General features: G+C 39.8%; 1 protein-coding gene across 1 annotated transcript in view; it reads left to right on the forward strand.

Moving 5' to 3' along the window:
• Positions 1 to 22628, forward strand: part of LOC124771147 — a 64661-nt gene that overhangs the window by 41755 nt on the left and 278 nt on the right. The window lies entirely within an intron of this gene.

Below are 22628 nucleotides of genomic sequence, written 5' to 3' on the forward strand. Positions count from 1 at the left end.
AGTAATATTCCACCAACAGTTTTAAAGTTGTTTTCTGTTTCATATATTTTTCAAAAATTGCTCATTACTATTTAATTGTCCATTATTGACTTTAAGTGATTTTGGCTTAATTTGTCACTAGATAACACAGAATAATCAATCGGAAAGTTATTAATTTTAATAGATTAAAAATTAATAAATAATTTTTTATTATCACTCTCCACTTTTAACAGCATCAACACTTTCTATTTTTCCAGTTGCAACAATTTTTTCTCCTAATGAGGAATCATTTGCATTCATTGTTTCTTTTGCTAATAATTGAAGTTTTTGTCTGCTTCATGTCTTTTTTCTAATTCTTAATTAGCTCTATAAGTAATATCGTGGTTTTTACATTTTTCTTCGAATAGATAAGTCCGTTACCACCTCTAGCTTATCTTCCTTCAAATTTTGATCCAGGACCACAAAATTTTGGTAAATGCTTTTCAAATGGTAATTTATTAATTAAACTATTAAGTAATCCTTTTCCATATTTTTCACTTTTCCAGAAGGTGTATGGTAAATAATTTAAAAAATTCTAATTAAATAAGAAATTCCTTTTGGTTCATAAATAATAAATTGCTAAATTTGTTTGTTAAGGTTTGAGTTATTTATAAAGGATAAAAATATGTTAATTATTTTTCTATCTATCTATCTATCTATCTATCTATATCCAAATCCCGCTCCAGCTACTGCCAGGTCTGCGAGCTGATGAGTCCTCTCCATTTAGTTCGGTCCTCCCACCACTTGTCTTCCTCCACTTGCTGCCAGGTCACACCTCTCCTTTCTACAGATATTCTCACTCCCATTTTCCTCCGTGTTCTTGGGTGCCGTCTAGGTCTTTTCCCATCCATCTTTAGTTCTTCCATTCATTTTTTTTTCTACTATTATCCTTTATGTTCAGTGTTCTTGTGTTCTATGTTTAAGTTCAAGGTTTTTATGTTCAGCATTTAAAAAGTTCATAATCTTTTCTCTATAGTTACCATTATTAACGTTTCGTGTCATATCAGTTGTAATTTACCTTCATTCCAACATTTACTACATATATGTTTAAATTCAACAAACTTTAAATCACTAACAACTATTTCATGATAAATATGATTTAAATTTGTATCATGGTCTAAGAAAATATTTAAAAAATTTAAATTGTCTGTAACTAATTGTTTTGGCCACCCCCATGAACCATGGACCTTGCCGTTGGTGGGGAGGCTTGCGTGCCTCAGCGATACAGATAGCCGTACCGTAGGTACAACCACAACGGAGGGGTATCTGTTGAGAGGCCAGACAAACGTGTGGTTCCTGAAGAGGGGCAGCAGCCTTTTCAGTAGTTGCAAGGGCAACAGTCTGGATGATTGACTGATCTGGCCTTGTAACAATAACCAAAACGGCCATGCTGTGCTGGTACTGCGAACGGCTGAAAGCAAGGGGCAACTACGGCCGTAATTTTTCCCGAGGGCATGCAGCTTTACTGTATGATTAAATGATGATGGCGTCCTGTTGGGTAAAATATTCCAGAGGTAAAATAGTCCCCCATTCGGATCTCCGGGCGGGAACTACTCAAGAGGATGTCGTTATCAGGAGAAAGAAAACTGGCGTTCTACGGATCGGAGCGTGGAATGTCAGATCCCTTAATCGGGCAGGTAGGTTAGAAAATTTAAAAAGGGAAATGGATAGGTTAAAGTTAGATATTGTGGGAATTAGTGAAGTTCGGTGGCAGGAGGAACAAGACTTCTGGTCAGGTGACTACAGGGTTATAAACACAAAGTCAAATAGGGGTAATGCAGGAGTAGGTTTAATAATGAATAGGAAAATAGGAATGCGGGTAAGCTACTACAAACTGCATAGTGAACGCATTATTGTGGCCAAGATAGATACGAAGGCCACACCTACTACAGTATTACAAGTTTATATGCCAACTAGCTCTCCAGATGACGAAGAAATTGAAGAAATGTATGATGAAATAAAAGAAATTGTTCAGATTGTGAAGGGAGACAAAAATTTAATAGTCATGGGTGACTGGAATTCGAGTGTAGGAAAAGGGAGAGAAGGAAACATAGTAGGTGAATATGGATTGGGGCTAAGAAGTGAAAGAGGAAGCCGCCTGGTAGAATTTTGCACAGAGCACAACATAATCATAACTAACACTTGGTTTAAGAATCATGAAAGAAGGTTGTATACATGGAAGAACCCTGGAGATACTAAAAGGTATCAGATAGATTATATAATGGTAAGACAGAGATTTAGGAACCAGGTTTTAAATTGTAAGACATTTCCAGGGGCAGATGTGGACTCTGACCACAATCTATTGGTTATGACCTGTAGATTAAAACTGAAGAAACTGCAAAAAGGTGGGAATTTAAGGAGATGGGACCTGGATAAACTGAAAGAACCAGAGGTTGTACAGAGTTTCAGGGAGAGCATAAGGGAACAATTGAAAGGAATGGGGGAAAGAAATACTGTAGAAGAAGAATGGGTAGCTCTGAGGGATGAAGTAGTGAAGGCAGCAAAGGATCAAGTAGGTAAAAAGAAGAGGGTTAGTAGAAATCCTTGGGTAACAGAAGAAATATTGAATGTAATTGATGAAAGGAGAAAATATAAAAATGCAGTAAATGAAGCAGGCAAAAAGGAATACAAACGTCTCAAAAATGAGATCGACAGGAAGTGCAAAATGGCTAAGCAGGGATGGCTAGAGGACAAATGTAAGGATGTAGAGGCTTATCTCACTAGGGGTAAGATAGATACTGCCTACAGGAAGATTAAAGAGACCTTTGGAGATAAGAGAACCACATGTATGAACAACAAGAGCTCAGATGGAAACCCAGTTCTAAGCAAAGAAGGGAAAGCAGAAAGGTGGAAGGAGTATATAGAGGGTCTATACAAGGGCGATGCACTTGAGGACAATATTATGAAAATAGAAGAGGATGTAGATGAAGATGAAATGGGAGATACGATACTGCGTGAAGAGTTTGACAGAGCACTGAAGGACCTGAGTCGAAACAAGGCCCCCGGAGTAGACAACATTCCATTGGAACTACTGACGGCCTTGGGAGAGCCAGTCCTGACAAAACTCTACCATCTGGTGAGCAAGATGTATGAAACAGGCGAAATACCCTCAGACTTCAAGAAGAATATAATAATTCCAATCCCAAAGAAAGCAGGTGTTGACAGATGTGAAAATTACCGAACAATCAGTTTAATAAGCCACAGCTGCAAAGTACTAACACGAATTCTTTACAGACGAATGGAAAAACTAGTAGAAGCTGACCTCGGGGAAGATCAGTTTGGATTCCGTAGAAATACTGGAACACGTGAGGCAATACTGACCTTACGACTTATCTTAGAAGAAAGATTAAGGAAAGGCAAACCTACGTTTCTAGCATTTGTAGACTTAGAGAAAGCTTTTGACAATGTTGACTGGAATACTCTCTTTCAAATTGTAAAGGTAGCAGGGGTAAAATACAGGGAGCGAAAGGCTATTTACAACTTGTACAGAAACCAGATGGCAGTTATAAGAGTTGAGGGACATGAAAGGGAAGCAGTGGTTGGGAAGGGAGTAAGACAGGGTTGTAGCCTCTCCCCAATGTTATTCAATCTCTATATTGAGCGAGCAGTAAAGGAAACAAAAGAAAAATTTGGAGTAGATATTAAAATCCATGGAGAAGAAATAAAAACTTTGAGGTTCGCCGATGACATTGTAATTCTGTCAGAGACAGCAAAGGACTTGGAAGAGCAGTTGAATGGAATGGATGGTGTCTTGAAGGGAGGATATAAGATGAACATCAACAAAAGCAAAACGAGAATAATGGAATGTAGTCGAGTTAAGTCGGGTGATGCTGAGGGTAGTAGATTAGGAAATGAGACACTGAAAGTAGTAAAGGAGTTTTGCTATTTGGGGAGCAAAATAACTGATGATGGACGAAGTAGAGAGGATATAAAATGTAGACTGGCAATGGCAAGGAAAGCGTTTCTGAAGAAGAGAAATTTGTTAACATCGAGTATAGATTTAAGTGTCAGGAAGTTATTTCTGAAAGTATTTGTATGGAGTGTAGCCATGTATGGAAGTGAAACATGGACGGTAAATAGTTTGGAAAAGAAGAGAATAGAAGCTTTTGAAATGTGGTGCTACAGAAGAATGCTGAAGATTAGATGGGTAGATCACATAACTAATGAGGAGGTATTGAATAGGATTGGGGAGAAGAGAAGTTTGTGGCACAACTTGACCAGAAGAAGGGATCGGTTGGTAGGACATGTTCTGAGGCATCAAGGGGTCACCAATTTATTATTGGAGGGCAGCGTGGAGGGTAAAAATCATAGGGGGAGACCAAGAGATGAATACACTAAGCAGATTCAGAAGGATGTAGGTTGCAGTAGGTACTGGGAGATGAAGAAGCTTGCACAGGATAGAGTAGCATGGAGAGCTGCATCAAACCAGTCTCAGGACTGAAGACCACAACAACAACAACAATTGTTTTGGTATTTTTGAAAATGTTTGCTTTAAATAAACCCAATATACTCCTTTATGTGTTCCTATAGTAAAATATTCTCTAACTATATCTTGATTTTCGAGAGTGCAATCATAAAACACTACAACTGAATTTTTTTCACATTCACCTACTGGAATAGTTTCATGATTACTGTCAATACAAGTTGCAAGTCTTTCATCAATTTTATCTTCAATTGTTTCACATCTTTTCATAAATTCTTCATATTTTGGTTGATCAAAACTTTTAAAATAAACATAAAGATGCTTAATTTTTGCTTATTTAACCATCCAGGTGCTAAAATATAATTATCAATCACCAATGATATTTTTCCACAATCACTTGGTCCTGTTACACTGCATCGAATGGAATTTGGGAAAAGTTTACCATGTTTATTTTTTAATTTCTTTCCTTGAATTCTTATTTTTGGTTACCAATCCGCCATTTATTGGCACAGTTTTTTTTATATATGTAAGTGAGTAGATTATTTCAAGTGAGTGATAATTCATCTTTTGTGAAGAAAAGATTAACTGTTACAATAAGAAAAACGTGGAACATGTTTTCATTAGTTGGTTTTTTCTGAACATTCTTAGCTCCAAATATTGTATTGAAAAATATTAAAACTTTACAGTATTGGAGAATCACTAGTAATTCTTGTTGGTCCATTTAGTTTGAAGAATTGAGAAAAATGTATTCATTCAAAAAATACAAATTTCATATTAAAGCAGATAAAATTTTAAATAGAATTGTTATTGAAAGCGATGTTAAATTAGTGATGGATAAAGGAGATGCTGTTTGTCAAGTTTTAAGGTTTGATAATCAAATTACCAAAGGTAATAAGAAACTATTGTTAAAGCTGTTCCTAAAATTATTTCATTTGAATTATATAATGTAACTTTTAATTTGGCTGATAGAATGTTTTTATACATTATGAATGTGTAAAAACATTATGATTATTTTCGTCTAGGAACTATTATTGCTTCATTTAAACAAAATGCTGAATTTGGTGGTCCAATAATTTATGAAAGAAATCACCCTATAAATATGTACTCCAGTATTTGATACTGTTCAAAATTTAGGTGTAACTATAACTGATGATATTGATTATTTGATTGACTTTAAAGGTGCTTTTATAATATCTGTTTTAGAAATGAGTAAGTAGATTTTTCTCTTAATAAATAATGAACCATATCAAAAGTTACCAGTTTCACTCATATCCCATTAATGAGAAAACTAAAATTAATTTAAATCATACTAACAAGGTAACAAATTTATATTAAATGGGTGATTGTTGCATTCATCCTATTGTTCAAAACTATACAGGGTGGGCCAAAAATGTGTGAAATGCTTGTAGGGATGGTACAGGGCAGGTTGTACTGAGATACAAATGTTAAGAAAGAAATTCGATACGTTGCGCCACTTCCGAGTTATTTAGCATTGAAGTTAGCCAATCGGGGTATTGCGCACTCGCATTCAAGCGGCCTACCAGGGGCAGTGTATCCCAACGAGTGCTTTGTCTCATTAGCTGAAACTAGAATTTACACGCTTGACTATCTGATTGGCTAACTTCAATGCTAAATAACTCGGAAACAGCGCAACGTATTGAATTTCTTTCTCAACATTTATGTCTCAGTACAACTTGCCCTGTAACATCCCTACAAGCATTTCACACTTTTTCTGACCAACCTGTATATGACATTTGATGTTATTTGCACAGATGGAACTGATTTTTCTGCACGTGATGGTAAATCAGATATTAAATTAATTGATAATTATGTTTTAAAGGTGTTCAATAATTACAATTAAAAAAGGAAACAGTATTTTATCTAGAATCGAACATCCTTTTATTTCTTCTTCAGTGCTTATTCGATTAACTTCTTCTCTGTTGAATGAATTAAATGTGGAAGGACGTATTCTCACAATGGAAAATTAATGAAAAACAAAATGAAAGTCTTTATCCCCTAGAATTATTTGGTGGCTTTTGTAAAAGTTTATTAGTAAATAATGTGGAATGGTGATTTTACCGTAATTTTTACTTGGAGTTCAAGAAAAGATGAAGAAGATTATATTCTTTGTTGGACTACTAAAAATGATAATACTACACTTCCAAAAGAAGGTAAAATTGTTGTCAAAGTGTGGAAATACGCGTTCCTTTTGTTAAATATGAGCCAGAATATTCACTTGAACTAGAACTAGAAAGACTTAAAATTCCAAAAAATAGAATTTCTTTCTTCAAACTGCAAACAACTGAATTTGCTGGATTACAAGGAAAAATAAATTTTGAATTAGACATTGCTAATTACCATAATCTGACCAAAATTGATACACCTTACTTTATTTTCGTTGTTCTCCAAACTACCCAACAAAATAATGAGTTATCAGTACATGAGTCTTCTTTATTCGATCATGTTACATTACAAAGTAATTTTTTAAAAAATGGAGGAAATGTTTTGCCTCAATAATTATGGAATGTTGAACCACCAAATAACTTCTTAAAAGCTTATGATTCTTTTGAAGATGTTAAAAGATGAACCAATTAAATAATGATGTAAATGTAACTCCTTTCAACTTTGTTCAAAATTATCCTATCTATGTAATCAGTACAACTAGAAGAATGAATGCTGTAAATACTCAAAAGACAACAATGAAACTATGTGCATTATTTAATTAAAATATTCCAAATGATACAAATGCGTATGTTATTGTATATGGTAAAAAAAATTTGACTGGTGATTCACAACATAGAATGCTTACTGGAAATTTTTATTTCCTTAAATGAAAAAATTAGAAAAAAATTAAAGAACTTTTAACTTCCTATCTTCATTTCCTTTTGAAATATTTTCAGAAAAATAGAGAAGATAAAAACTGAAAACTTTACATTTTCAAAAATTAAAACTTTTTCCAAACGTTTTCAAAACACTTGAAAAAAGATTTTAATATTTGATTCTTTAAATTTTTTCTGTATAAATAAAAATGAACGTGAATGGTTGTATTGAAAATCTGTTAGCTGAGCTTAACAATATGGTATTTCTGAAATGTTCGCTGAATTACCAGAACTTAAAAAATGTAAATCTTACGCCATTTCAAAAGTCAAAATTTTACCAACTAAATTTGGGGATACAGTCTTATTTCTTTTAGATGATAAATATAAAATTACCCTTCCACAATGTTATACACAAATCTTTACAAATGATGTTGATAAATTGGCTAAAATTGTAGGATTACATTTTATTTATCAATGTAAAAAACAAAATAAATTTTGTCCCATTCATGGTATTGCATTTGAATAATATTTTTAAATTTTTTTGTGTTTTTCTTTCAGTGGAATAGAAAATTGTGTTTACCTTAATTTTCAAATTTTTTCTAAGTATCTCAACTTTGTTGTTCATTTTGTTTTGGTTGTAATTGTGTAGAATTTGGTTGGGACATTGTGTGAAATTAGAATCTTTCTTTATAACGTGGAATTTTTATTCCAAAATGCTCTTTGGTCATCTCTCATCAATATACGACTTGTGGAGTGCCTCAAGGATTCATCATTGATCCTTCACTGTTCCTCATATTTAAAAATGACATTCCTCAATGTACAAAGCTACAGTGCTTTTTTACCATCTTTGTTGATGATACCAGGATTATGATTGATGGTCATGCATCTGAAGATCTTCAAGGATCTGTTAAGAATATTCTTATTGATTTAATAGAATTGTTCAACGTCAATGGACTCTCATTGAACATAAAGAGTTAACTGTGAAGTGTGGCACAGAGTCAACAGAAAGAGCTGAAATTGTAATTGATTCAAGAGTAAACTGGTCTCATCATATAATAAATCTTCAGAAGAGAGTATGAGGGAATATGGTATAGTTGTAGGTAAACAACTAGAATTCTCTCATATACAGATTTATTTGCACTTAGTGTCTACAAAGATACAAGTCCAGAAGCTAACTACCGTTAGCGTCCAACGTGCTCTCCAAAGCCCTCTCCTCAAAGATAGCACACTTACCCACAGAACAAATATCGATTTTTATGGCGCTCTACACCACATAGCCCCCCCGCGCAGTATGGAGTACATCCCTGTGAATGGGGGGGGGGGGGGGGTGAGAAGTTAGGAAGGTAACGCACAGTTCTTCTGCGTCAGGCGGAAGCGGTCGACTGGTAGGAGACCGGGGGGTGAAGCCCGGTACGTCGCCGGTGAAGTCAGCAAGCGACGCCGGCGGCTGAAGACGACGTCCCGTCCTGGAGTGAAGGTGTAGCACTTTGTCAGCCGGCAGGCGGAGAATCACCTTGTCAGAAGGCCTAACAAAGGCACGCAAATTGCCACACGCAGCACTTCTGCTCAATTTAAAGCGGCGCACCACACGAGATTCTGCACTTCCTCCCTCAATATTGTCACACGCTAGTACCACACACACTGTATCGCCATCTACGACAACAGATAATTTATGTACGTCATCAGGGTGCACATGTGTTGTGAATTCTTGGATGGCACCTGTACGAGCAATGGTAGGGAGGCAGGCAGGTATGGGAAAGCCATGGCAGGGGGAAGCATCTGCTAAGAGGGGGGTGGCAGGTGCACTGGACTGCGCGGGAGACAACCTCGGGCGATCAGCTGACAGACGAGGGAGCGTGACCGAAGGCAACGAGGAGCCAGCGTGGGTTGAACGGCGTGACAAAGAGCTGTCACATGAAGATGGTAACACAATGGTAGAATCCGAGTGGTTGGCAGTTCGACTGCGAGGGCTGTGAGGAGTGAAGCCCCGAAAAGATTGGCCACTCGAGTTAGATGAACGCGGAGAAGGAGCAGTGTTCGGCAGAGAAACACGCTGTGGAAAATCAATACCCAAATGCATGGTGTGGGAAGATGGATGGCCGCTCGAAGCAGGAGTGGGAGAAATAGGGGTAGAATCAGGGAGGTTCACCTGAGGCTCAATGAAAGCTGGTTTCACTCGATTGAGTGAGACCGTGGTTACAGAGTCTTTTATGAGGAGATCCATGTTATTCTCAGAGCGTTTGACGACCTTGTAAGGACCTGTGTAGGGCGACTGAAGTGGGGCTTTGACTGAGTCGTCTCTGAGAAACACGTACTCACAAGAGTCTAGCGTGCGCGGTCCGTACACGCACGGAGGTGTATGAGCAGCCGGAGGTGGCGGCTGAATTTTGCTGCAGTGCAAGCGCACCCGCTCGAGAAGTGAAGGGAGTTCAGAGGGCCATGGAAGTGGGGTCGGAGTGACTAATTCTCCAGGCAAAACCAGAGGTTGGCCATATACAAACTCAGCTACGGACCCCTTGAGGTCTTCCTTGAAAGTGGCACAAAGGCCAAGAAGCATGAAGGGCAGTGCCTCTGTTCATAGTGAGTCATGGCAACGCAGGGCAGACTTTAAGGTGCGATGCCATCGCTCAACAAGCCCATTGCTTTGGGGGTGGTATGCAGAACTATGAATTTTGACAATACCACACATTTTACATAAGTCAGAGAAAACTGAAGACTCGAATTGTCGCCCCTGGTCAGTGGTGAGGTAAACAGGTGAGCCAAATCGAGAGATCCACGAATCTAAGAATGCTTGACTTACTGTCTCAGAGGTAATGTTCAGAATAGGCACAGCCTCAGCCCACCGAGTCATCCTGTCAATAGTTGTAAACAAGTAACGGAAACCCTCGGAGGGGGCCAAGGGCCTACGAGGTCGACCTGAACATGGTGAAACCGGCCTGGCGGTTGGGCAAAACAGCCAAGGGGTGGAGAAGTGTGCCTGGAAACTTTGTTCTGTTGACACTCCACGCATGCCCTTGCCCAAGACTGACAGTCATGGCGCATGTCTCTCCAGGCAAACCGTTCAGCTACCAGATGGGTGGAAGCTTTGACACCGGGGTGTGCTAATGTGTGTAGTTTGTCAAAGACTTGGCATTGAAGGGGCTTAGGAATGAATGGCCGCAACATACCAGTCGATTCATCACACCACAGTAAGTCAGATATGCCAGGGAAAGTAGAGCGTACCGGTTGGCGGAAAGTAGAGCGTACTGGTTGGAGAGAGGAGCTGTGGTCTGAAATTAACTGCATGGTATCGGGGTCTGCCGATTGCAACCGAGGTAGGTCCATTAAGTCAATTAGGGTTGTGACAGCACCAACACGCGAGAGAAAATCAGCGACCACATTGCCCGCTCCTCGGATGTAGCGAATGTCATTTGTAAATTGCAAGATGTAATCGATGTGACGAAAGCGTCGTGGGGGCAGATCAGCCACAGGATTTTTTACGGCAGGAACCAACGGCTTGTGATCAGTGAGCACATAGAAATCTCGTCCCTCAACATCAATTCTGAAGTGTCTTATGGCCTCGTAAACTGCAAGTAATTCTCTGTCGAATGCTGAGTATTTCTTCTGCGCGTTGTTTAGCTTTTTTGAGAAAAACTGCAGGGGTGTCGTAACATCGTTGTATGTCTGACTCAGTACTGCGCCGATAGCATTGTCACTAGCGTCAGTAATGATAAACATTGTGGCATCCGCCCGTGGGTGAGCAATAGTGGCAGTGGAGGCCAACAGCTGTTTGAGCTCATTAAATGCCTTGTCCATGTCTAGTGTCCATGGTACCTGGCGGGTGCCAGAAGTTTGTGGGCCAGCGAGAGCATCTGTGAGAGGAGCCTGCACCGCAGAAGCGGCTGGCAAATGTTTCCGGTAATAATTAACTGTTCCGATGAACCTGCGTAATTCCCTGTAGGTCTGTGGGCATAGCATCTCGAGAACAGACTTGATCTTGTCCTGTGGTTGTGTCAGACCGTCCGATGACACAACATAACTTAGGAATGTGACGAAACACTGGTGCAATTGAGTCTTTTTATCGTTCAGTTCAATACCAGCGGCTGCTAAAATATCTGTCACGACTTGAACACGCTCCTCACTCTGTTCTAAAGTAGAAGCAAAAACCAATATGTCGTCCATATATACGATACAAAGGTCTAGATGGGATAAAGTTTGATTGATGAAACGCTGCCACATTTGGGGTGCATTTTTCAACCCAAACGGCATAAAGTTGTATTGGAACAGCCCGAAGGGAGTGGTTATGGCAGTCTTTTCTATGTCCTCCGGAGCCATAGGAATCTGATGAAATGTGTGCTTACAGTCCAAAACAGAGAAGTACTTTGCACCTGCGAACGCATGATTGAAGTCTGCGATGTGTGAGACCGGATATTTATCAATGATGGTGCGGGCATTTAAATGCCTATAGTCTCCGACCATACGCCAAGTACCATCTTTCTTTTGGTCAAACAGGATAGGACTATCCCAGCAACTGGAAGGAGGTTCAATTATTCCCTTTTGTAACAGATCGTCCAATTGTTCTTTTGCAATTTTCATAAATTCCGGCTTGAGGCGGCGTGGACGTTGCGATATGGGCGGCCCATCGGTTAGATGTAACCGATGAACTGTGTCGTTAGTGACTACTGCAATACGTGGCGTGCCACGATAGTCAGATGTCCGTGAAGCGGAGCAGGCAGTGGTGGACGGGCCAAGCTGTGGCGCTGAGGGCACGGAAGTACAGGTGTGCCACCCGCTCGTAGGCTGCGTAAAGGCCACACACGTGTTAACATGGGCGAGGTTGGTACACTGGTTCTTGGTAGCGGGCCGTGCCGCTACGAGCGCTGTAGGCACGAGTGGGCGTGGCCGGACAGCAGATGGCCGTAGTTCATTGCCACAAGCTTGGCAAGTTAATTTTCCATTCGGAACGCAAGGAGCATGAGCACTCGGGCATACCCTATCATTACAAAAGGGGGTGCTGACACAGTTTACAGAGTTCACAACATTGTCGTTAACGTGCGCGGGCACGGGAACACCAGATTGGCACGGACTGACCTTCTCTGTAGCCAATGAGTCGTCTGCTTGTAGTGCCGTGAGGCGTTGTTGTGTGGAGGCCAACTCGTGGTGTATGTCGCGGAGATGCAGCAGCATTTCCATACGTTCCATCCGCAACTTAGAAGACTTGGCGCACTCCACTAGCCACTTGTTTGTCCAAGATTGCATCTCCAAGGATAGGTTTACACACTTCTTAGCACAGCACACATGTTTGGTGTTAGCCGAACTGTCACTCGGCGAAGCGAAAGGAATATGTTTGTTAAGGGAGGGGTAAACCACAGTATTTTGCACAAAATCTAGTGACAACTGATAGTGCTTGAGGAAATCAATTCCGAGAATAGGTTCTTCAATTGTTGACACTAGAAACGTCCACTCCAGCTTGCACTCGGGCGAAAGTTTCGCTGTATACAAAGTGGAACCCGAACACTGTAGGGTAGACAAGTTCACTGCACGAAGCACTGTTTTGTGTGGTTGCACTTTATTGGTTGCTAGGCGAACCGGCAGCAAAGAGACGTCTGTGCCAGTGTCTACCAGAAAACATACGCCTGTTCGTAAATCGCGAACATAGACTCGAACACACTTACTATTATTGTCCAAAACGGAGTGCAACGTAGGATGGTGCCCGTTGTTTACATCGCAGGAGGCGGCACCGTAGCCTACGTGTGGTTGGAGTTTGGGTAAGAACACGGTGACTGGCATTTGTGAGCTTGCTCCCCGAATCTCGCGTGGAAGAAACAGTAAGGTTGGGCGGGCCTGTGCCCTTGTGGGTAGTTGCTAGGTGACGGAGTATGTGCCCCATAGTCTTCAACAGAGGTCGATGCACTGTCGTTGCGAGGAGTTGAAGGTGCAGGCAGGGCGGTTAGTTTAAAAAACTTGTTATCAGAAGCACCAGACAGGGGCGTGACGTCAGAAAGCATCTTAGTGCAGTCACGTCCAGAATGCAGTGCACGGAGCTCATGTTGCCTGGCGGAGTATGCCCTGTCGGCGGCTTGTAAACGTTCATTTACTGGCCTATCTTCATACGCAGAGATTGCAGTCTGGACAGGCAAAGGCAGCTTTTCAGTCCAGATTTCTGCGAGCGTGTCATCAGGCATAACTTGCTCATCGACGAGAAGATGGATGCACCGCCACAGCTGGGACGGTGACCTGTCGCCGAGACGCTCTTCGTAGATGAGCTGTCGCACATTTTCTCTCCTGGTTTTAGAGATGCGCTCCAGTATCGTTTGTTTCGCCACAGAATACTTCCCTGCTAGGGGGGGGGGGGGTGCTTTGACCAGATCATAAATTAAATCGACGCAGTCGTGAAGATGGTTCACGAGGCAGGCGAAGCGTGTGTCGTCGTCCAAAGCACAGACATTGAATGTTTGCTCAATCAGGTTAAACCAGAACTCCGCGTGAGCAGGTTTGAAGTCTGGTAATTTTGGCAGATTCGGCACTGCAGTCACTGCGGAGGTGCGCCTATTACTTCGGACGGAAGTAGAGCATGCAGAAGAATGCGAGTCCGGACTATTGGCGTCCCGTAATGCGGGAATCGCAAAATTCACTTGACGCCGGGGGGCGGCTGAGAAGCGGCGGACGCTCGAACGGTGTGAGGATCGTAGTCAAAATGTGCATTCTCATTGACGTGGTAGCTCAGAGAGAAGCCACAAGTGCTTGAGTACACCGGTGAATGTCCGTTATACACACAGTATTCACTCGACCGTGAGTGGTGGGGCTGGTTGTAGATGTCAGAGTAATTACTATCCAGCACAGAATTGTTGATCTGATTAGAAGCAACACAAGGATCCCACACACGTCCACTAGGATGCACACTCAGTGTGATATTTGCTGTTTGGCGATCATTGAACACCTGTTGACTAGCCGGCGCGGAAGGATACACACGTGGTGGGAACTGATTCGAGTTTGAATTTACTGCTGGATTTTCCAATGTAGCAAAACCTCGCTCGACGCCATGAACTGTATTGAATTGTGTGTTCGACACAGGAGTAGAAATGTTCCGACCAACACTCTGTGGAGAAGACGTGGGAAGGTCCCGGCTAACAAAGCCAGAGTCCACGACCGTTGGCGGTTGGAAGAAACTGGCGACACTCGATGAATTCCACTGCATGTTTGGGCTGAAGGATTCTGAAGAGTCTTGCCGCATGTCCACTATGACGGCAGGAGTGCTGGAGAGATGTTGCTGGAATCCGGGCCGCGGTGAATGCTGAAAGGCCATTGTCTGGAGCTGAACAAAGGCCCTCGCGATCGCGGAGAAACCCGACGCGGTAGGCGCGTAAATAACCTTCAGGCGGTAACTCGGATGTGTATTACACAAAAACGGGGTCACCAGTGAGGGAATATGGTATAGTTGTAGGTAAACAACCAGAATTCTCTCATATACAGATTTATTCACACTTAGCGTCTACACAGATACAAGTCCGGAGGCTAACTGCCGCTAGCGTCCAACATGCTCTCCAAAGCCCTCTCCTCAAAGATAGCACACTTACGCACAGAACAAATATCGATTTTTATGGCGCTCTACGCCACAAGTACATCAAATTTTGCCCTACGTGTTCTCTCCAGGAGCGGAAATATATACACAATGTATGTAGCATACTACACATATTTCCAGTCTCTTATAACATGTTATATTTTGGGGAAACTAAACACTAGCAAAGAAAATACTCTTGGCCCAAAACCATGTTGTAAGACTAATGAGTGGCATAGATTGTAGAAGCAGTTGTAGAAGCCTTTCCTGGAAACTAAAAATTCTTACTGTTATTTCCCAGTACATATTTTCTCTTCTGTGTTTCATCAGCAAAAACACTGTGTTTTGTAAAAGAAGTAGTGAATATCACAGATATGATATTAGGAGAAAGTATGATTTGCTCAATGATTGTACAAATCTGACTATGGTGCAGAAGGGTGTGCAGTTCTCTTGTGCAAAACTTTTTAAAGATCTCCCTCCTTATATTAAAAGCAACTTTGATGACCATTCCTCTTTTAGGAAGTATCTGAAGTAATTTCTACTGCAGAGTGAATTTTATTGTTTGGAGGAGTTTTTTAGTCACAATCAGAAAACGTAATAGATTTTTGGACCAGAAATTTTAAGGGTGATATACCATAGTGTAAGTTTGATAAATGATGTAGTTGCCATACTCATGTAATATTAATAGTTATTTTCATTGGTTGTATTTGTTTTTCACTTTCTGTGGCTAATGTTTGCTGTAATCTGTCATTCTTACCAAATATGTGTAATGCAAACATGAAGTATTACTTTTGTATGATTGACTGCTTTTATATTAAACTTTCTGGCAGATTAAAACTGTGTGCCCGACCGAGACTCGAACTCGGGACCTTTGCCTTTCGCGGGCAAATGCTCTACCATCTGAGCTACCAAAGCACGACTCACGCCCGGTACTCACTGCTTTACTTCTGCCAGTATCTCGTCTCCTACCTTCCAAACTTTACAGAAGCTCTTCTGCGAACCTTGTATATTACCTATGTATAGATTGTTTAGTGACACACACTATATCCTTGTGAGTTTATTACAGTTAAGATGGAGTAAGAAATAAATAAATAAATAAGAAGTTGAATGGAGTGGACAGTGTTTTGAGGAAAGGATATAATGATGAACACCAATAAAACCAAAACAAAGATAATGGAATGTAGTCACATTAAATCAAATGATGCTGATTAGGTTTGTAAAGTTAAAGTAGTAGATGAGCTTTTCTATTTGGACAGCAAATTAACTGATGAGGGCTGAAGTAGATAGGATATTAAATGTACACTGAAAATAAAAATTAACCCTGATCTTGAAGCATACTAACATAATACAGTATTACGAAGTTGAAGAATTCCGCTATAAAATTGGAAATTCATGAAACATACAGAAAGGGATGGTGTATGTGAGTGGGACGCCCCACAGTGGCACCTGTGAAGAGAGTAGGTGTTCAGCTGCAGAGGCGGCAGTTCTTCAGGAAATAGCTACCCCCAACTTGGCACCGGCTCAAACAGTCTACGCCTAATTTCAGGCGGGCAGCATTCGCACTGTGCTATGCTGTGCTGCAGAGTGCTGCCGCTTGTACACAGCCGGTGGAATTAGGCTCATTTCTGTCTGACGTCTGAGCAGCCGACCGACCGGTGGGAACCTCACATGTGGCTGTCATGGTACCTCCAAGCAGGAGATGCAGTTGAAACGTGCTGTACGAGATGCAAGGGTGACGATGCAAATTTGTTGCTTTAGGTGTGGTAACTTAGAGGTAAGCTAGACCAGTGTTACCAAAAGACCAGTGTTACCACCCTGGGGGGCGTGAGAGTTTATTGGGTGGGTGTGGGGGTAAGGGGAGGGGGGGGCGTAGACATCTCAGAAGAAAGCAGATAAATACGGTGAGACAAATAAAAAATTGTGGATTTTTTGTAGAGTTGTCAGCAACAGCTTTGCCTTGCATGACAACTAGTTATTGCTGGCACAACAGATATTTTAGTCTTTAACAAGGAAAATTGGCAAACAGCAACTTGAGAAGTTCCTTTATTTTCACAACCAGTTTCGGAAATTTTGTATGCCGTCTTCAGGCCCCATGTGCACATCATGTACTCGTATAGACACTCAAATGTATCGATATTGACATACTGGTGCCAACAGTTTCTGGATGCCATGAATTCGTATTTCAGATGCTCCCTTTGAAGCCTTTGAAATCAAGTCTTCAAAGGAAGCACTTGAAATATGAATTCCAACATCCAGAAACTGATGGCTTCAGTATGCAAATATCAATTCGTTCGAGTGTACGTACATGACGTGCATGTCGGGCCTGAATGGCATATTGAACTGCCAAAACTGGCTGTGAAAATACAGTAAAATAGCTTCTCAAATTTCACGGCTGCTTGGCGATTTAGCAAGAAATGTGTTTGAGAATAAGAAGAGATATTTGTCTACGCCATATATAGATTTAAGAGTTAGGAAATCTTTTCTGGAAGCATTTGTATCGAGTGTAGTCGTGTATGGAAACAGAAAATGGATGATCAGCAGTTCAGGAGTTTAGACAAGAATAGAAGAGAAGCTTTTGAAATGTAGTACTACAGAAGAATAGTGAAGATTAAATGGATAGATCACGTAAATAATGAGGAGATACTGAAACAGAATTTTGGAGAAGAGACATTTATGGTACAACCTGAATAGAAAAAGGAATTGTTTAATAGAACTCATTCTGAGATATCAAGGGATCACCAATGTAGTATAGGAGGGAATTGGGTGGGGGGTAAAAATCGTAGAGGGAGACCAAGAGATGAACACAGTAAGCAGATTCAGAAGGATTTAAGTTGCAGTAGTTATTCAGAGATGAAGAGGATTACACAGGAAATGTAGAGAGCTTCATCAAACCAGTCTTCAGATTGAAAATCACAACACCAATCATACCGCACTTCTCATAGAGACCTTCGAGCTATAAAAATAGTCTACTTCAACAATGACATGTAAAATTCACACTGTATGTTGCTGCTTGTTCAAATTTCAGCTATTTAATATTAACTAAAATCCCTGCATTGGCTACATAGTACGAACTATTTAAAATTTATCATACTGGACCACTATCGAACCTCATGACTATTTTCTGTGGTACAACAATTTAAATTTGTGTTTTAAGCTCTTTATGTATTAAAAATAGCTTTAAACTGTTGTGCCACTGACGTAGGGCATGAGACTCAACATTTTGCTGGAATATAAATTTTAAATAAATTGTACTATGAAGTTCATCTTGAAATCTTAGTCACCACGAAGATCATGAAATACAATAAATAAATAGTGTTAATTTTATGGAACTACAAATATATAACAGCGTTAATTACAAAACCCTTGTCATGTATTTAATGAGATGCCTTAGTTCACCTACATTTTCAGTACACCTGGTATGTACTATAAGTAATTTAAAAATGAAGAAAGTGCTTTATTCTGCATCTTTCCATTTAGTCGCAGAAATCTTAAAAAAATCTGGCATCCTGACAACTATTACAACTTAGATAAGCACACTAGGCAAAAAAAAAATTAAAATAAAAATAAAAAAATTAAAAAAAATAAAAAAATAATTTTTTTTTTTTTAATCCCAAGATATATCATGCTAATACTGTCTAACACCACATTAGCTTTGATAATGACCTCATTTGAGTGAGGAAGAGAGGCCAGATGTTTCTTCAGCTATGCCATATGCATCTTATTGCTGCATTTCATCCACTGTTCCAAACAAGCCCAGATATTTGTATGGAATTAAGATTGGGGGATTCCATGGATAAACTGAGGCGTGGTTGAATGCTGAATGTTCATCAAACTGGGAGCGTAGGCATGCAGGTCTGTGAACATGAATTTTGTCGTCTTGGAAAAGAGGGTAGTATCTTCAGCATACTCATAATGAAGATGTGCAAGACAAAGCAACAAATGGTCAATGACAATGTTGAAATGCATTGTGTATTTCATGTGTAAGTAGATCCAAGTCATGAAATGAAAAACATCATCAAAACATCACTTACCAAGCTTCACACACTGTGGGTTGAATGCCTCATTGGGCCATCAGTGCACTGAGTGCCTCACATCATTTGAAAAGAGGCAAAAATGTGACTAAGTGAACTGCACTGTAATCCTGCCAGTTAACTACCGTCCAGTTTCTGTGATGATTGACCTACTGAAGACATACAGCTTTATGTAGCACTGTGTTCAGTGATGTTTTGTAAGGTACCCAACTCCCGGTATCCATTGCATGCAGTTACCTTTATAATATTAACTTGGACTCTGGTTGAGATGGACTGCATTCATTGACAGCATCAGTTTCTGTTAGTTAGTGAAACTGGCTGTCATTGGAAGAGTGTGACATTCATCTCTGGTCCCTTTCATTTAGAATCATTTTATGACCACTGTTCTTATGTCATGGTTGTGAGTGTACCCTATCTTATAGATGTCTCGGACAGTCTGTGTCAATACACCAATAAATTGAGCACATACATTCATGGTGTAATCATGGATGCCTCTGAACAAACATCATAGCTCCTTTTTTCTGCTCTGTATGTCACCATGTCGACCCATCTTTACTGATTCCATACAATAGACTTCCATGTACACTTCACTTGACTGACATGACTTATGTCAGTGGGAGAGGGCCATGTGACTGCCTGGTATCAGTTCTGCAGCATATACATCACCCCAAAGTGGCAAGTGTGCTCCTTTAAAGGCATCACTAATATTTCTCCAGTGAGCTCATATTACTGAATTAATGCCCATTGTTGTTTCTGGAAAGTGGAGCAAAGTACAAATCTGATACCAGTATCTATAAAGCTTCAATACATTAACATTAATACGTAAAAGACTCATGCACACACGTGTATAACAACCAACTAGAGTGTATTAGATGTTGTATGGATAATTTGGTGACGATTAAGCATGAATTAAGGAAGTACCTTTTGATCAACACATTCTAAGCAACTGAAGAATATCTGAACAGAATCTTTTAAAATTTTTATTTTAAATCAGTTTTAATTATTGTTAGCACTTGGTTGCAATAATATGTCATTATGTCAAGTCATTTCATTATATTGCTATCATTGTACAGGGTGTATAAAAAAGAATCATCCAATTCATAAAAATCAGAACTGTTACACTATTTGCTATACGTATGTTGGAAAGAGGAAACTCTGGAGTTTTGCATGGCTCCCACTAGGTAGCAGCAGTGTGTGCCCACTTCAGTTCTAGTAAAAATGATCTCAGGTCAACAGAAAGCATATTTTGCTCTATGTTTTTCACAGTGCAGGTCAGTAATAACTCTTCAGTGTGACTTTCGTACTAGGTATGGTGTGGAGAAAGAGGTTGTTTGTGTAAAGGCAAATCACCAGGCCATCCCTGACTGTCAGACACAGACGTTGAAAGCGTGTGCCATAGTTTACCAAGGAGTCCGTAGAAATCCATTCTTCGTGCATCTCGACAACTCAACATGCCCCTGATGTCCATCTGGTGTGTGTTGCATCGATGTTTACCCATCAAATCATACAAAATTCAGCTACTGCAGGCTCTTCATGAAGGTGACAAACAACAACTTGTGGAGTTCTGTAATTTCATTCTTGGTGAGATGGAGGACGACAGTTTTCTTCCAGGCTTAGTGTTCAGTGACAAGCCAAAACTCCTTTTAAATGGAAATTTGAACTGTCATAATGTGAGAACACGGGGTACAGAACAACCACGCAAAGTTGTACAACATGAGACGGACTCTCCAAAATTTAATGTGTTTTGTGCAAAGGAAAAGGTTTATGGTCCATTTTTATTTGCCGAGAACACTGTTACAGAAAGCATGTCTCTCGATATGCTTCACAATTTTCTTTTCCCAGAGTTGGATACTAATTCAAATGACTTCATTTACCAGCAGGTTAGGGCACTACCACACTGGCATCTGGAAGTGCGGGAATTTCTAAATCAAAAGAGTACTGAACTATGGATCGATCGCACTGGACCGAATGATCCAACCCTACATTACTGGCCTTCAAGGTCACCGGACCTGACTGTATGTGATTATTATAAAAGACTCTGTTTATCTGCCTCCATTACCAACAGTACTGAATGAACTGAGACATTGCATAACAGCACCTGTGGAAGCTGTAACTCAAGACCTGCTTGCTGCAGTGTGGGAACAATTTGAATACCACATTGACATATGCTGTGCATCTCAAGGGGGCATATTGAACACCTATAAGAAGATATGAAAAAAAACTTTTTGAGTTTCCTGTTCATCATAAAACAAAATTCATTGTATATGTTTATTAGTTTCAGAAATACAGACATGCCAAATTGGATGATTCTTTTTGATACGCCCTGTATTACTTTCCACAACCCAGAGAGTCACCTCTCTGCAGCATATGACTAATGCAATGTGTTACAGTGTTCAGATGTGCTATTTCATGCAGTTTCAGGGAGATGCTTAACATAATTGAGATTTTATTAATTTGGTGACTGATCAAAGTGATGAAATTCTGTACTGTGTCATTCTAACAATTCTAATATGAAATACATATGAGTGTTGGCAATAGCCACCTTAGCAAAGGCCCCTTCTGTTTGGAAAGGAGTCCAAAATTGTCAGTTTGGCCATTTCCATAAGGAAATCACAGTGCTGACAGGCATTTCTCTCTACCTTACACAGCTGCTGCTGCTCTGCACTGTGTGCAGCTCAGATTTAAACACCTCAGATTTAAACACACTAAAAAATAAAGTTAAAGATACCCTTGCTAAGATTTCATTATGGTTTAGAGTGAACGGTTTTCTACTAAATGAAAGTAAGACCCAGGCACTTTCCTCTAGCTTAAGAGAGAATCATGAGTTAGAAAGTATAAAATTTTTAGGTGTTATAGTAGACAACAAGTTGACATGGGAACCACACGTCAAACCTATATCTGCCAGACTCTCAAGAGTTATCTATTTAATTAGAAACTTAAAAAGACATGTCCCTAATAGTTATATAAAATCAGCATATTTTGCTTTCTTTCAGAGTATCATATCATATGGAATCTTATTGTGGGGCAATAGCAGTCACGTAAAGAGCATTCTACTTTTACAAAAAAAATTAGTAAGAATAATAACCGACTCAGATAAGTTAGAACACTGTAAACCCTTGTTTGTTAAATTGTAATGCCTGACCATAATAAACTTGTACATCTGTAATGTTCTATTGCATGTTAGGAACAATATTTCAAATATATCATTAAGAAGGGATGTACATAGCCATAACACCAGGAACAAATCATGTTTAGATGTACCATATCAAAGACTATCCAAGTCACAGAATTCATATTTAGTTCTTGGGCTTAAGTTGTACAATAAGTTAAGTATAGATTTAAAAGAGTTACCTGTCAATATCTTCAAAGCTAAGTTGTACAGAATACTAGTAAATAATCCTTTCTACACAGTAGACGAATTTTTTGAAACTGAAAATACTGTCTTTCAACACTGTATCTAGTGGATGGCCTTATGTAATCCAAACTAAATTGTATTTAGTAATTAATGTTAAAAATGTAAGTTATCTTGACGTTGTCTATTGCTTTATGAGCTGAACGACAATAAAATTTGATTGATTGATTGATTGATTGATCATAGCTCTTCTTGCAGACTTAGGAGGTGATACCATATGTGCAAATGTACTCTCTACCCACAGAGCAGAATAAAACCTAGTACTTACCACATCACTAGACCTTTCTTCAGTCTACAATTTCACTGTCATAGTCTGTTGCACCAGATGAGATGGTGACATAAATATGGCACCAAGTTACTGTTATATGTATTTCTTATCATACCTAAT

The sequence above is a fragment of the Schistocerca piceifrons genome, unplaced genomic scaffold (assembly GCF_021461385.2).
Source record: "Schistocerca piceifrons isolate TAMUIC-IGC-003096 unplaced genomic scaffold, iqSchPice1.1 HiC_scaffold_899, whole genome shotgun sequence".
In the NCBI taxonomy this organism is placed as follows: domain Eukaryota; kingdom Metazoa; phylum Arthropoda; class Insecta; order Orthoptera; family Acrididae; genus Schistocerca; species Schistocerca piceifrons.